This window comes from Argopecten irradians, unplaced genomic scaffold (assembly GCF_041381155.1).
Source record: "Argopecten irradians isolate NY unplaced genomic scaffold, Ai_NY scaffold_0349, whole genome shotgun sequence".
Lineage (NCBI taxonomy): Eukaryota > Metazoa > Mollusca > Bivalvia > Pectinida > Pectinidae > Argopecten > Argopecten irradians.
The window spans coordinates 13,148-23,055 of record NW_027187816.1 but is presented as its reverse complement, the minus strand read 5'-3'; the positions used below and the strand labels follow the sequence as shown (position 1 = coordinate 23,055).

The 9,908-nt window shown below is 33.8% G+C and overlaps 1 pseudogene; it reads right to left on the bottom strand.

Moving 5' to 3' along the window:
* Window positions 1-450: 450 nt before the first annotated feature.
* Window positions 451-8,771, bottom strand: LOC138312511 (serine/threonine-protein phosphatase 6 regulatory ankyrin repeat subunit B-like; annotated as a pseudogene).
* Between the last annotated feature and the right edge of the window lie 1,137 nt (window positions 8,772-9,908).

The following is a 9,908-nucleotide window of genomic DNA, read 5'->3' as shown; positions in this document are numbered from 1 at the left end:
TGTTTATATTTAACACATCTGAATGTTTCTATAATCATATCTGTGATCATAGGATATAAAATCAAGGTCAAGGTTTTTATAAAGAATGTAATTGATTATATTCCATGTGTTTCTCTAGCGTGTAAAAATCAGAAACAATCCATCTTAGATTCGAACAAACTTGCTCAAGTCATAAGATACACGATTCAAAAAGAATATGAGCTTGGTCACCACAACTGTATAAACTTCCTGTATCTGTTCTGAGATCATCGTGAGAAACCTTACATTTTAATCGTTTAGCCAAAATAATAATGTAATTGATTCAACGATGACATTCTTGTAGATATATACCTAGGTAAAGAGCAGGCAAAATGAAAGGAACAAATGTTCACTTTATATTCTTACCTTTACCATAATCTTTATGAATATTTCTATTTTTCAATTTCTTTACAATAAAGGAAACACAGTACATGTTTTGCATAGTTTTATGTGTATTTTGATGAAATATCAAATTGATTACATACATCATTAAGTAAAATGTACCATTGGAGCAATTTTGGTATGGGTAGTTCCTGAGTTTGCTTGTGTAAGACACCAAATTTCTTTGAAAGCAGATTGTTCCGTATTATGTGTCGGCACTGTACTTTTAAACTAGGAGGATTGGCCAATGCCTCCTCCAGACATCTCTTCAGGTCCGGCGACAAGCGTCGAGTGCAACAACATAACCTGGCCACCTCTCTAAATCTGAGATCAATTTGAATTAAGGCTTTTAATTTATCACAGTTATCCATCTTTGAGAAAGTAATAGGTTTGAACGGGTGAATATGAGCACCATATTTCATCATTACCACACACTGAGACAACGTCCCCTTCATTATGCCGTAAAACCAGAATGAACGTTGATTAACATCCAGACTACTGACGTCAGCTCCGAACAGAATCAAATGTTCCAAAACAGAAATATCATCGTCATCATCAACTATGCCAGGATCACCGTTTCCGATGCATTGTTGTGAAATTTGACAATTATTATTTAATGTTTGGTGACTTTTAGAATCTTTATCGTTATTATTGTCGATACAGGGACTATGTACTTTATTTCTGTTATAAGCCTGAAGTTCCTGGCTGAGTGCGTAAAACAGCGGAGTCTGGTGAAGTGAATCCTTCACATTTGGCTCCGCCCCATACTTAAGTAGCAGAAGCACTATGTCTCGTCTGCCTGTGTAACATGCCAGAATCAGCGGCGTCTTCTGTGACACCGTGCGAACGTCCACCAATGATTGGGAGGAGTCACAGAAAAGTCGTACCACATCAAAATGACCATTAAAGACTGCAATGTGGAGAGGGCAGAATCCGGAGTTCGTGGAGCAAGTAACAGCGGGGGTAGATACATTAGCACCTGTAAATATGGAGTAGGAATGATAAGCCGATTAATATTAATTGCATTTGCCTGTCCTAGGAGCAAATTTTAATCATATAAGTGTAACAATCATTTTTTATAAAAAAAATAGCTTAAACATTGGGATGCGTTCTATGTCTTAAAGGGTTATTTAAAGTTCATTACTAGAGACATTGCTCATTATTTATTTTCAAAAGAAATTATATAGCTATATTGATATATACTCAACACAAATAAAGAGAATATAAATGTTTCATGTAGATTAATTAGTTTAAAAGTGATATTATTCGTACTCTCAGATTATGTGAAAGCATGATACAAAACATTTAGCCTAATAAGTATAAACAGAGCAGCCAAATGGCATGGAATCACATGTACCTAATTACCTTCAGGGCAGCTATGCAATAATGCTGATAACTTGATATATTATTGGCGATAGGATGCGACATTGAAAACTGAAATCCTAATTGATTATTACAATGAGCAATATTTTCATAAATAAGAAATACAGTTCATGGTTTTACCTGAATCCAATAGCTTCTGTACAACAGTCGTGTGGCCATGTTTACTTGCTGTATAGATAGGCGCCACCCCCGTCCTCGTCAACACAGTCAATCCCCGCCCCTCTCTCTAGCAACAGTGACGTCATCACATCGTTACCGTTACACGCAGCATAGTGAAGGGCTGTACGTCTGTGGGTAGGTAAAACGTTCTTTGAATACTCATGTTATCAGATAAACCGCTTTTTTTCGTTTTGTTTCTAGTCACGTGGTACTTGAGGTAATGGTCAAACAAAACCGGATAGTGCTGAAGCTTTATGTATCTTAAAAGACAATGCGAGTCAAAAACTCTGTGTGCTACGTATACTTATTTCATTAGGCAACTTTGCATAATATCATATGAAGAAAATGTGTTATAATGTCACATTTGTGAACGCATGCCTTTCACTGATATCGTATCGTTAGAATACGAATATGTATATGATATCGTTACACAATTATATAAATGTGATGGGATGTCTTTGTAGATGGATTCAATTTTCAATTTCAATTTTAACCTATTACTTACCCCTGAGCGTCAGTAAAGTTAACGTAGTTAGAATGGTGCTGACACAACAAATCCGCCACGGCATTATGGGATTGCCTCGCCGCCATGATTAGGGGTGAGGTATGGCTATGTCTGTAATATCATATAATAGAACATTCTTGATTAGACAGCACATAGAAAGTTTACTTGTGTAAAGTTTGCAAAATATTGAAATTCAATATATTGGAAATAAGAAATGGGAGGTAGGGTGTAGGGTTTTGGTTAAAATAGCATATATAGGCAAAATTCAATTCAACAATAGTTGAAAATCTACCGGATTTAAGTATAAAATTGTAAACAGCTAAGCAGATTACCTTATTTTCGTGTACAGGTTGTGTGTTTCGTTTCCAAAGAAGGTCTACAGTAATAGTATATGGTAATAAACGTATGAATCGTCTTACTTCGTCATACCTAGTACATTCTAATAGGAAGTGAGAATTGTTTTCAGTTTGACCACAAACACATCTTAGTGACAGCACGATATTTTTGTTAAAAATGGTGTTCATTGATGGAACTACATTCCATGCGTAAACGGGCCTGATAAATTTGTCCCATACGGGTTCCAAAGTTAAAATAAATAAGTACGTTTCTTGTCAAGTTTCTATCAAGAAATGATTTTAATACTGAAATAGACAGATATTTTCATTGCTTTATGAAACAAATGATAAAACAAATTTCCATTTTAAAATTCAAGATGACAACCTGTTTGCTAATTTGTTGATAGATCGGTTCTTCCAAAATGCAATATGCATAACTAGGGCGTATATAGGTAAAATTTAAGACCCATTCCTTCAGTGGTTCCTGAGAAATAGTTGCAACAAGAATTGGTTACGGAATGACGGAATGACGGCAAACAGACGGACAATGGGATTAAAAAAAACTAAAAGAAAATACTAATGTATTTTAATGGAGAACAAAAATAGAAAAAAGCAAGGATTACCCCATCTTTGATTAACTATAAGGTGTCGTCTTAGTTTTGATCTATCAACTTACTTAGCTAACGTATTTACATTTGCTTTGTCAGATTTACTTGCCTTGAAACGAAGGGAAGTAACTTTGATGGATCGAAATTGCCAAATTTCCTAATTTTAGAGTACTTAAACCGCAATGATGGTGTTAAACTTACACAGCAGGGACTGAGTTATCTCCCGATGGAAGAGAAACGTCTACATCAGGGTGTTGTAGAAGATGACGCAGTATGTTTACATTTCCCGCGGTAGCCATTGCCCATACGGCTGTCATCCCATACTGGTCCCGCCTATTGATATCCACTCCAGACGACAGCAACTCGAGTATAATGTCAACATAGCCAAGCTGACATGCGTGATGAAGGGGACTCTCTACAAAATACAATTATAGGATGTTAGTAGAAGTTAGAGTAATATTTGCATGCATGCAATCGCTTAAGTTATTATCGTTACATAGTTTGACCTCCGCGTATTTATCGCCATTAGCTTCAATTGAATTTCTTTTTTCAACGATAAACATCAATTATAACAGTAGATATTGCCCAGCGCGTACACGTATTGGCTACGATCGAAAGATAAAAAGAATGTAACGGAAATGTTGCCCATATACGAAAGGTATGTATTGGGAATCCAATATGTTTTATCTTTTATTCTGACAACTACAATAGGAACAAGTAACACTTATTTACTCTGGATTAGACAACCTGGTTTAATTTCTGTTAAGAAGCTTATTGAGTGACTGGATGATAGAAATACAATATAGGATGGTCCAGCTCTTATAACACATAAACACATCATTCTTTACTGCTGAGCTTTATCTTAGAACTGCATGTATAATATTGGCATGAATTATAACGTCTACCAGTAACGTAATGTTGCTATTGTCCTTTTATAGTCGTCTTTATTGCATTCTGTTGTCGGAAAGGGTGGGTCACAAACGTTATCATTATAATTTACAACATTAATAAACCATTTCAAACTGCAATTCAATTTCTTAAACGGTTAAAATATTGCTTTATATGACTGTACTTTACCACATTGTAAATTACGAATCATTCTAACACAACTCCAATACAATGCAGCACATATCACACACCGAGTGGCGCCTTAAAATCCTAAAATTTGACTAGGAAACCGTCCTCAAATTACCCAGGCTGTGAACGGGATGTGTCGGGAAAACGATATGATTGTATATAAGACCATGGGTCATATGGAATACACTGTGACTATAGTGGTCCTAGTTTATAATATCGATCAGCAGTACTAGTCATTACACCAATCAAAGTAACCCTTATTGATTTTAAAGGGCACGTTCCGTGTGTTTACTCGTTACCATGGTAATGGGGATTACATACAATTATTCGAAGAAGAATCGATTTATTTATCGAATATCGTTATCATTGAACATGAAGCTCATGTCAACATCATCATCATACATTGAACACTTTACCGTCATCATTCGGGTATATAAATGTGTTTGACTTTATAACAGAATATCTATAAATATCAAAATAAGATTTCTACAAAAAGGTAGGAAAGTTCAAACATTTAAAAGTCAAATCCAAATCTGTTTCGACAGAACGCACAATATTTCGAACAACTTTGTCGATTCTTATCGATACAATCTTCATTGCTTTTAAATCGAAAACTGATCATAACATTTTTGATTTATCAAAAGAAACCAAAAGCATATAAACGCCAATTGTCCTATGTACTGACAATGAAGACGCCGTATGTTGTACATCTACAGAAAATGTCTTACACCTTCAGGGTAGGATATTTCTGTACCGATAAAGCAAAATGTTTATATTCCATTTAGAATTACCGAAGTAACACGATGCTCCCGCGAGTAATTCCCTACGGGAAAGTCATGATAGGAACTCTAAAGCGCTTTAAGGTATAAAGGCCTTACGGCATGGTTTAATGCTGTGAAATATCTAGGTGTTAAAACCAGTTTTATCGTATGTTGTTAACTTTGATGTCGAATTGTCAAAAGTTTACATAGTCTATGTATGGTAGTACATACCAAACCATTAACGGTTTGATTTACATTACTTCATGTCATATGTATTAATCTTTTCATGTCTTTAATATTGATTAAAATTCATTTTTACTCCATTTCCACTAATGGCAGTCCTCACACCATGCTGTTCAATTAATACATTATTTTATCTAATATTTGATAAATCACTGATATAATATGCTGTATATAATTGTATCAAGAATCGTAATGTTGAGTTATTTTCATTAAAAACTTACCGATCTCAAACATCGAGGTCGGAAGGAATCTAGCAGCTAGCGATTCTGAAAACAAAATTAGTTAAAATAACTGTTTATACTAGAGTATAAAGATAGTGAATGGTGACTTTACCAAGTGAATCAATTAAATGGAATATACAATTATATACTTCTGTATATTGGGAACACACAATTTATATAATGATACCGTATAAATGTGTTGTATTATATATAATGTGTGCTAAATATTTTTTATTTATTTATTGATCTAATAATTTATATATATATTTATTGTTATTATTTTTATTGGTTAATTTCATTATATTTTATTTATTTATTTAACTTTATCATTTATTTATTTTGCTTCATATTGTTCCTTTCTTTGTTTTTGTGTTTCTGCAATGTTGTATTGGACATTGATAATTTTGACGATATGTAAAACAGAAACATGGCATGCAGCTGTATCACAAATCACATGAAGTATATAATTGACATGGTTGACAGTTACGGTTGACTGAAAACTTTATTAAGAGTGTTTACAAATCTATAAATCTGTCAGAGTGAGATATCCATTCCAGAAATAGTCACATCACTAGTCATATTCTCCTAAGTATATCATCCGTAACGAATGTGTAGTTTGATAGCCAGTATATATACAGACTTAGACATCAAATCAGTACATCTAACTACGCTTCATAAAGACCTCCACAGCGTACATTTGAATTTACTCATTTATTATTTAATAATTGTTCAAATTTTAAAACATTTAGTAAAATCGTTTCAACTGTACTTAATCCAAATGCAATGCTCGGACATAAAGAGTCAGCTTGATAATATGTTTCGATTGCCGTTACTTCACTCAAAATCGACAAAATATTTATCAAAAATAAGAAATTAAAAAAATGATACAGTAAAATTGGTATCCAACACAATAAAATAACTATGAGTGCGTTGCTCAATTGATTAAATAAAAAGTTCGAACATTAACGTTTCTTATGACACTAATTTTACACTGGTCGTCTTGCTGTAATCTGGAGTGATGTTCAATATTAGATATGAATCCGTCCATAGACTACCTCATATTTAATTTATTTTTCCAATGTTTCAATAATGACATTAATTTTTCAGGCCGTCAAGTATAACAAACCAATCACTCTATACCACTTCCTTTACAAAACATTGCAATAAAGACGACAATAATAAATACACAAGTAGTGTAACATATTTTGCGATATTTGCAAGATATCAAATCATCATTACCATTGATGATTCCTTTGTTGATGTCACATCCGGAATTAATGAGCAGTTTAACCACGTCCACGTGACCACTTTCCATGGCTTTGTACAAGGCTGTTGCAGAGTCGACCTGTTGATTTGAAACCGTATGGTTGGTAAAACTCTTCCAGACTTTAATGTTATTTTCTTTAGCTATTCGTCTTTTAAACTTATGTCCTTAAGTTTTGTCTTATATTTTTATTTCAAGAAACTGTACATTTATAAAGATATGAGTAAATGTATTTTTGCATTTCCAAGTTGAACTCAAACAAAATTAAATTGTTCTCAAAACTGACCCATAGTGTGATTAATGTATTTAAACATGCTGCACTTTAGGAATTTGTCTTGTTCATTCAGGTCCACTTGTACTTTGCACTTTTAACGATTAGTTCGTGAGTTTGTTTAAGTATGTACCTTGATACCGAAGCTAAGATAGCGTTGTATGTCGTCCATGTCGCCTCTTTCTATCGCCCGTAAGAAGTCATCAAGATCTTCCGTTCGACTTGTACCTACACCCATTTCCTCTTCTCACATCAATAATGAAGTTATCGTTAAGTTCATTAATTTCTAAGTTTCAAAAATCATATATGAATAATTATTGTCTATCTAACATGTTTAGAAAATATCAATCGCGATAAGTTACCATAATGTCCTACCTGGCGATATTTTGTTATGTTAATCAGAAATAAATTGTTCAAAGCACACCAATATCGATACCATGGCTACATGTACTTCATAAAACATTCAGTCAAGGGATATCAGTTTATAAATAGAGTCAATAAAGCATTGAATTTGAGTCCATTATACTTTCTATAAATAGCATTCGAACCATGACCTTGTGGTATTCAATGGAGCTATCTCTAGCGCCCTGTATACCGTTTTTGATACTTAATGAATTTACTCTCAAGATGACACAAAATTGAACTGAATTGAAACTTGACGGTTTCAATAATGAACAAGAAATATCTTAAAAACGTAAATTGGCGGGTACTTAGAATAATGAAGTGTGATTTATCGTCAACATATATTAATATCTAATACATGTGGTACAGGTATTTTACATTGATAAACAACAGCAGACAGGTAGTATGGGGACTACTCAGGTGTAAAATATAAAAATGCAATCCAGGTGAGATTAGAAATAACGTGTCCTTACCTGGCGTTCTGTTTGGAGTCTGACTTCAGCTATATACCAGTGTCATCCTGTACACCTTCGTATCTGTAACATATGTAATATCACAGGTGTCAATAGTTTACCTGGGTCTCTACAATAACCGTCATACCCAGGTATTAGCAATACAAGTACCCCAGGACTATACATACGACGCGTGGTATCATTGCTGTTCGAAATCTCGTTCACACATCGCTACACAGGATCGCTTTACAGGTGACAGTATACATGTGTTCAATAGAGTCTGATTGAATAACATAAATCGTGTGATTAGTACATGTTTATAAGGGTATGTATAACTGGCTGATATTATATAGATCAGGCAATATACTGCACCACCATTTAAACTTGCATGTAAGTTAAGTATATGTAAACATGCACATTAAACATAGCTATTGCCTGAAAAGAATTACATCTATAATAAATATGATACCAAGTTTGTCATACTACTGAATGACTACATTATATACAAAGATATACATCGATGGACATCCGTATACATGGATTGTATACAATGGCTATGGTTCGGAGAACATATAAAGATGAGAAGGTTATTAAATTTACATTTGATAAATGTTTACAGTTGCAATTAGCATATCAAACACCAAACATGCCTTCTTAAAAATTAGTTATCTTTGTGTCTTAACAAATACATTACCACGACTCCGCCAACCTTTTTGAGTATATATTTCTAACTAGTTTGAATCAAATATAGCGAGACAGAAGTTTAAAACGGAAGTCATTCAAAGTCGTGTGTATTTTCTGTACTTCCTTACATTGAAGGTTTATCTTAATATTTGTATTTTATTTGGGTCAGATAAGTAACATCAATGATTTCATCCTAGATATAACGGACCTTTACAAACACAGAACTGTAGAACAATCATTTCTTGAAGTGATATATGTAGGGTATATGTACTTACTTTACTGTTTATGATAGTGTATGTAGGGTGTATATGGTGATGGAGATGTCAGTGTAGTAATGGTGAAAAAGATATGCATGTATTTCAATGACGATCAGGTGGGGTTAGGCTGTAAGGATTTTCTATTGAGTGAATATGCTTTTGTTTCCTTTACTGTCACACAATATCATTCGTTTGATACCAACAGACTTCCCATCCACTCCTTGATATTTTATTTTATCTTTTTTTTACGTTTTGAATTTAAAACAGAATTAATGTTTCGAGTCCTCTCGTTATAGTCAGATTTACCTCTCCTAATACTTTAGTAGCTACGTAGTTACATGTAGATTCAGAATAACGACTTACTGTCTAACTCTATCTTGTCCTCATCTATGTCCTATATCAGTAATGGGTTGTGACAGAGACACGATAATCCATATAGGATACCCGGAATAGCCCTGTCATTAACACGGTACACTTGATTATTGAACAATAATGTCCATTGATGGCCATACACAGTGGAGTTGACTATCAGCAGACACATTCGCTCTAGGTCATCGATCTTATACGAAATTTCTATATGTCCATTATTTCAAACGGTCTGATTAAATATGTGTGCATTTTTATAATATGGCCATTGATTGGGACTCCATGATCGCCTTTACTGTGGAAAGTAACACCTGTATATAGCTGAGTTGAATTACCTGCCCGTAATAGACACGTGACACTTATGGTTACCGTAAGGTTATGGTCGATAGCACCATTGATTCTAGTTAAAACAACATCTAAATGACAAAGATAAACGAAACCGCAATTCTGACTTGAATCAATAAATATATGACTCGTTATTGACCACATATAAATTAACTTGATTGAAACAGAACAACATG